Raw genomic sequence first — 7646 nt, 5'->3', positions numbered from 1 at the left:
ATTTAATTACTTTTACTTATATGTAATATAATATTTGAAAAATTTATTCACATTATTTTCCCAGTTACACAGTAATTCTCTATTTAAATGCATCTAGCATCTAAATAGTTTGTGCATAACTCAGGTCACAGAGCTTAAAGGATCTTAAGGTCTACTAGCATGTAGTCTGAGTAGGTACCACCAACTCATCGGTTATTTAACATAAACATTCCTTAGAGCACTGTGTTCCGGTTTGAAGTATGAGTAAGCCGTTTTATAGGCTCAAAGGATATAACATTTTAGACCTAATGGCTTGCAGCGTTATATTGTACGGAGTGTTTTAAATTTCCGTCATGTTTAAAGAACAATTGATGACCGAACATAAAGTGGCCTATTTGCTTAGTTGCCAGTCTAAAATAATAATACGATGATAAATTTACATTTACATTAACAGCCTGTAAGTTTCCCACTGCTGGGCTAACGCCTCCTCACCCTTTGAGGAGAAGATATGGAGTATATTCAACCACGCTGCTCCAATGCGGGTTGGTAGAATACACATGTGGCAGAATTTCGTTGAAATTAGACACATGCAGGTTTCCTCACGATGTTTTCCTTCACCGCTGAGCACGAGATGAATTATTTATAAACACAAATTAAGCGCATGAAAATTCAATCGTGTTATAGTTTGTGTATTTTAAGATCTGTTTGTATATATGTTGTAATATGTCGCATGTATGTAAGTGTTACTTTCGTCTCGCGTACCTTGGGTACGAATGACGATATTGACTTTAAACTTACTTCGTCTGACGCGTAATTGCATAATGAACAACGAATGTTTTCGTTACATACATCTGTACTAATACTCCAAAATCGTAAGTCTGTCTGTTGCCCTTTCACGGCCAAACCGCTAAAACAAATTTAATAAAAATTTTGTTTGAAGCTAATTTGAACTCCAAAGAAGGACTTAAGCTCTTTTATGTCTAATACCTGACGACTAACCCCTAAAACTCGAGCGAAACTGCGGACGATAACTAGTTTCTTGTAATAAACTATGTATGTATCCCGTCAGGGATGAACATTATTGTAAAGGACTTTAATTGTGATGTTGATAGCGAAGATAGAACAAAAAATAAAATACGGTTTGTATGTTACGCACTAATCTTATGTTTATATTCTAAAGCAGACGTGGAATCGTGCCTAGGCTGAATGAAGCATAGTCTACGTTCCTACAAAATTTAAAATATATTTCAGAAATAGTAATAGCATAATTAAGAGATACTAAGCATTATGACGACAAACACTTTACGTAGTAGAGTTATGTAGGACAAGAATATACCTTGTAAAATGTATCGTAATTGGCTAGATTACCTAGCTGGCATCATTTGAAATACGTTTTTGCTCATAATATTGTCTTAAGGATATCGCTGTCCTCAACTTTGGATCAATATTATTATTTATATATGTAAAATTATATAACTGCGGTATTATATAGGTTGGTTATTATTAAAAATATACTCACGTCAATATTTGAAATGTTATTTTTGCATAACCGTTTCGATATTGGGAATCGATTCACGCATGCGCAAAAATGCGTACAGTGAGAGTGCTCGGGAAAGTATTTCTGAACGATAGAGGTCATCACCAATACTCAACGAGTCGCACCTGATTTTGCATAATGTCTGAATCACAAAGGCGAACAAAATTATTTAGATATGGTCCGAATATACAAATACATTTATTTATTGGGAAAGTTACATTGGTACATAGCACTAGGTACGTACAATAACAATTTCAACGGGGTGCCCTAATCAAGGTGTGACGTCATTACAGGCGTTAATAACAATCTTGCATAAAAATTAACATCAAGTAAAGTTCATACAATTAATCACAAAAAGAAAATAGTGAGTGTTACGAAAATGAATCAAACTAAATTAAATGATAAAATCCAGGTATGATTCATGTTTATTTAAAAAAAAGATATTTTTTTTTTGAGGACGAAAATGTTGATAGTCTTAAATCATATTGAAATTATAACTTAAATATATGTTAGGAAGTGATGTTACAAAATTAAATTTAATATAAGACTCAGAAATTCGGTAGTTATAACTCATAGACAGTAAAATTTATGAATGATAGAAAGACTTAAGCGCCAGAATGGTAACTTTGGGAAATGAGGTTTAAAGTTAAGTTGGTAAACATCAATTTCCAAAATTACGATTTTGGCGATTCAGCGAGTCTTCCTTTTCATTGATAATGTAATATGCCTGTATTGTGTAATAAGCCTGACCAATTAATGTTTATAAATATGAGATTTCAATTTGTGAATATGTGTTGTGTTAATGTTTGAAATTGCCAACATTGTACGCAGTGGTTTTAGTCATTTTAAATCACATTTTCGTGATGACTTCGGTTTTCATGTTGGACGAAACACAACTTTATGTAGATTGTAGAACACTCAATCCAATAAGCACTTTTAAGCATTTCCTTTAAAATAAGTACTTAATGTTTATATAATAAGACAAAAGTATGTAAGATTTGAGTAAAATATTTTTATATTGCGTTTTCAAACCGGTTTTCAATAAATGGAAAGTTATAAACGTAATTGTTTATGAATTTATAACGAAATAAGGCTAAAAATAAATACGACATATACTTTCATGTTGATTTTATATATTAAATTAATCATCGTATTATAAATTCCACATTTACATAAAAACTACTAATCCGATTTTTATGTAGCTTTCACAAAATTATAGCTTCTAGTTTCGAAATTGACAAATGATATATCGTCATAATTGGGTGAAATTGATATATTTGGGTGGTACCCAATCATCAGATGTTCTACCATTGAACAGTAATACTAAGTATTGCTGTGTTCCAGTTTTAAGGATGAGTAAGTCGGTGCAATATGCAAAAAAGAGATCGGTGGCGCATTGGCGATGTAAGGAACGGTTAACAATTCTTACAGCGTCAATATTTATGGACGGAGACGACCATCAGGTGGCCCATTTGCCTGTCAGTCTATTTAAATAATAAAAAAGAAAAGATCTTAAATTACAATACTTAGTGTTTTTATGGCAAGTAATGGAAAAATATTCAAAGTAAGTTTTTCTTCTTATATAATCCCTTATAAGGGAGATTATTATCTTTGCAGACGTTTAATTATTGGCATGGTATATCTTTGAATTGGATATATATGTGATACCATATTATGCATGTTTTATCACGACATTTTCCTTTAAGTCTTCTACATATATTATCATGGACAAACTCAAAAACAAATTATAACACTTTTACCAGAAAACATCCTAGAACTTGTTACTGACTAAAAATACTGGGTGAATATTTTAATTTACGATGATATTATTACGAACGTTTTATAATGTTTTTCATGATTATTTATATATAAAGTTTATAGTATACTAAACAGCCGTTTCAACTATCTACTATACTGTAACCTAGCTTTTAAAATACAGTTAGCACGGCTATTATAAAGCTGTGCTTAAGTATAACTCTAACTACATAAGGGCTTATGTGGTATAGCCGGCCCACGACAGTAGAGTTCGGTGTGATTTTTGGTATCTTTCATTAACAATCATTATTATTTATCACATAAAACCTTTAATGAATAAAACCATCTTCTTAAATACTAACACCGTCCACTGATAAAAACGTATGAAAATCCGTTTGATAGTTTTTGAGTATAACTTAGAATTACAGACAGACCTGAAGGAAGGAATATTTTTGTTTATGTGATGAAACGTATCTAACAGTCGACCTTTGACTTATCTTGGAATCTTTAGACTTTAGAGGGTTGAAATAAGTCAATATCCTTTCTATTAATATGTTTGCTGAGAAATTATGAAATTGGCGTTTAATATCTCGGTCATACTGTAATTCTACTAATTTTATAAATGTTAATGTTTGTATAATATATTTTGAGCCGAGAAGGCCCAGTGGTTAGAACGCGTGCATCTTAACCGACGATTGCGGGTTCAAACACCACTGAATTTTCATGTGCTTAATTTGTGTTTATAATTCATCTTGTGCATGTGTCTAATTTCAACGAAATTCTGCCACATGTGTATCCACCAACCCGTATTGGAGCAGCGTGGTAGAATATGCTCCAAACGTTCTCATCAAAAGAGGAGGCCTTAGCCCAGCAGTGAGAAATTTATGGGCTGATAATGTAAAATGTAATGTTTGTATGTTTGGATCTCTGTTACTCATACGGCTATATGATTTTGTATGAAATTTGAATATACGAAGTTGATACGCTAACTTGGCACATGCGAGCATTGTCGCGGGCGAAAGCTAGTCCTAGCAAATAATACAACTGCGAAAGTGAGTTTGTTTATTTGTTACGCTTTCACGTCTTACTATATCATCCGATTATCATGAAATCTTACATACAAGTTGTCAGGATATTCTTTTTTTGGTAATGTTGGTAGGCGGACTTACAAATGGGCACCTGATAGTAAATGGTCATCACTTCGCTTTGACATCGGTACTGTATTAAATATATATAACCAAGATGTTATGTCTAACTCACCCTTCCAACTGGAACACAACAATCCTAAGTTCTGCTGTTTGGCGGTAGATGCATACCTGCACAAAACCTATCAAGTAAGGTATGGAAAAGGATAAAGGGTACATAGACCTACGCGACCAAACGCAGGCGTAGTTGCCGGAGGAAACAAGTATGAATATAAATACGAAAGTTTGAATATTTGTGACCACATTACGGTAAGACGACTAGATGGGTGGTATCAAGGTCGATTGATCCAACGGTTTTACGTGTTTTTAGCATTGCTTTCTTAACTCCAGACTGATTCGGAGAATTTATTTTATTGTATGTTATCATTACACAGTATGAAACAAAGTCGCTTACCCCTGTCTGTTCCTATGTATCTTTAAAATAACACAACGGATTTTGATGCGGGTTTTTTTAATAGATAGATTGATTCAAGAGGAAGGTTCATATGTATAATGCATGCACAATATAGAATGATTTTAGAGGTTTCTAAAGTGATGTCGTAAATAAACTCATTTTATGCGCTTACATTGCAAACGCTGGCTGAACCCTACGAGATAGAACAAAATAATGTACTACAGTATTGTACATCTTAAAAACGTCTTCAAAAAAGTCTACGATGGTGTATGTCTATCTCTTAGGGATAGCCCGCAACAAACATATTTAATCCTTTACTTTTTACGAGAAATAATGGCTTATTTTTGAAGCGATTTTAAGCAAAACAACATTAATCCTTATCCAATTAAGTACTTTAAATACATTTTGCATTTATTATAATATTTGAAATGCAATATGGCCCTTTACAGCTTGTAATTTAAATTTTCGAAGACATTACAGATTTAATACGCAGGGACATAGAGGTTTGTATTGTCTAACGACTGAAAAACTGAACGTTGTAAGACATTCTGTAGTATATTTAGTGGCAGTAAGTTGATTGCACCCGTGCGAAGTCGGGCCGGGTCGCGAGGGTTTGTTCGCTAGTTTATTATAACTAGAAACTGACTAATATTGCGTCGAGCCAGGATTTTAACGCAGGTATTTGTGATCTTAAGCAACGAGTTAATTAATCGTTGATAAATCTATTACTACGTATATTTTGTCTTGGTTAATCCTGTTTTTTTTTTTGTTTCATATGGTAGGATGTCTTAAACCAACCTGGAGGTAAGTGGTCACCACGATCCATAAACATAAGCACCCAATAGTAGGAAATAAGATGTTATACCCCTTGAGCCTGCAATCACACTGGCTTACTCACCCTAACACCATGTCAAGTAACTACTTAATAATTGATACTTGACGTAAATCTTATTCGTTGACAGTTCGAATGAATAATTTTAATCTCAAAAATAAATTGATATATATATATATATATATATTTTATTAAATTAATTATATTAATTAAGATTTCAAATCTATAAAAACAAGTGAAATTGTACGTCGAAAACTTTCGCAGATTATAAAATAGACATGTTCTATAAACATCTCGGCGTCATCCGTTTAGAAATTTTTTAATACATAGTAAGCCAGGAGTCTCGATGGCTCAGTGGGTGGAATACGTGGACCTTAAAAGCTAAGGAAATTGCTACATTATTTTTGCCTAATTTGCTTTTTTATATATCTTGTACACAGGTTAGACTCAGCAACAAATTTATCCACCAACGAATCCACAGATAAAGCTATAGTTTGGATATAGATCAAATTACCGTTTTTTAATATTTTTTACGTTATTTAATTTTAAATTCAAATAAACTAAACATAGCAATATATTTTAAAATAATTATAAATTCCATTTTTATATAAATAATATATATTATATCCGTAAAAAAATCGGTTAATTACATGATATACATATAAGTTTATATATCAAGTTATATAACAGTGTCTTTAAAACATATGTATATTACAATTACATATACAAATGTGCTTCTCGTTAGAAATCCAAGTAGATTGAAACTTGTTAAGTTTTCCGTCGTGTCTAACCAATTATGCCACATTTCAAACAATGTAGTGTATCTTGAAAGTCTTGATACTATGAGAATATCAATTAGACCCCACAAGCTGTTTGATTTCTATATATATATATACGAAAATGATTTTGTTTTCCTATCAACAAATAGATTTAAAAAATCTATTATATTATATACGAGTACATATAATTCTTTTGTACGTATGTCAATGAGCTCTTTCTTGTTGGATGGTCCGATTTTGATAAATGTTTTAATGTGTGTCGAGTGGATTTCTGGATGGTTTAAACTGAAACCAGTAAGTGGCGTTGCAATCGGGAAGTATGTATAGTTTTACACGTACGAAGTTGGAACGACAAGCTAATTTATTAATTATGTTTTGAAAATTATATGAGGATCTTAGGCAGAATATTTACGGTAATGTTTAATAAAAAACAATATTTAAATAAAGTATAAATTAAGTCATACCATAACGCGCAACCGAGATAGCCCAGTGGTTAGAACGCGTGCATCTTAACCGATGATTGCGGTTTCAAACCTAGGCAAGCACCACTGAATTTTCATGTGTTTAATTTGTGTTTATAATTCATCTCGTGCTCGGTGGTGAAGGAAAACATCATGAGGAAACCTGCATGTGTCTAATTTCAACGAAGTTTTGCCACATGTGTATTCCATCGAACCGCATTGGAGCAGCGTGGTGGAATGAGCCTCAAACCTTCTTCTCAAAGGGAGAAGCCTTAGTCCAGCAGTGGGATATTTACAGGCTGTTAATTTAAAAAAAAATAAGAACGCGCAATACTAACATAACACTTCATTGTGTATTATTAACTTGAGACAATGATTATAGTAAAATTATACATTACTATGATCAAGAATATTTAATAAATATATAAAACCTATATTAGAGCTTAAGTAAAAAAAGTGTTTTAAATATAACGCTTTCTTAGTCGAAATTTCAATCATTTTAATTAAATATATATTTATCTTAATGACTGGCTGTGTTTACAATTTTCTCCTTTCACCAAAAATTAGCAAACTGGGGGACGTTTCTACTTACGCAACGTTCTTGATTATATTCCTCATAAAAACAATTGCGATACGGTCCCGAAGAAATCCTGATTAGAACCCTAACTAGGTTGTGTTAGTGGAGTGGACTGGAATAAAAAAAA

Source organism: Vanessa atalanta, chromosome 23 (assembly GCF_905147765.1).
Source record: "Vanessa atalanta chromosome 23, ilVanAtal1.2, whole genome shotgun sequence".
Taxonomy (NCBI): domain Eukaryota; kingdom Metazoa; phylum Arthropoda; class Insecta; order Lepidoptera; family Nymphalidae; genus Vanessa; species Vanessa atalanta.
Note: the sequence above shows the minus strand (reverse complement) of the source record.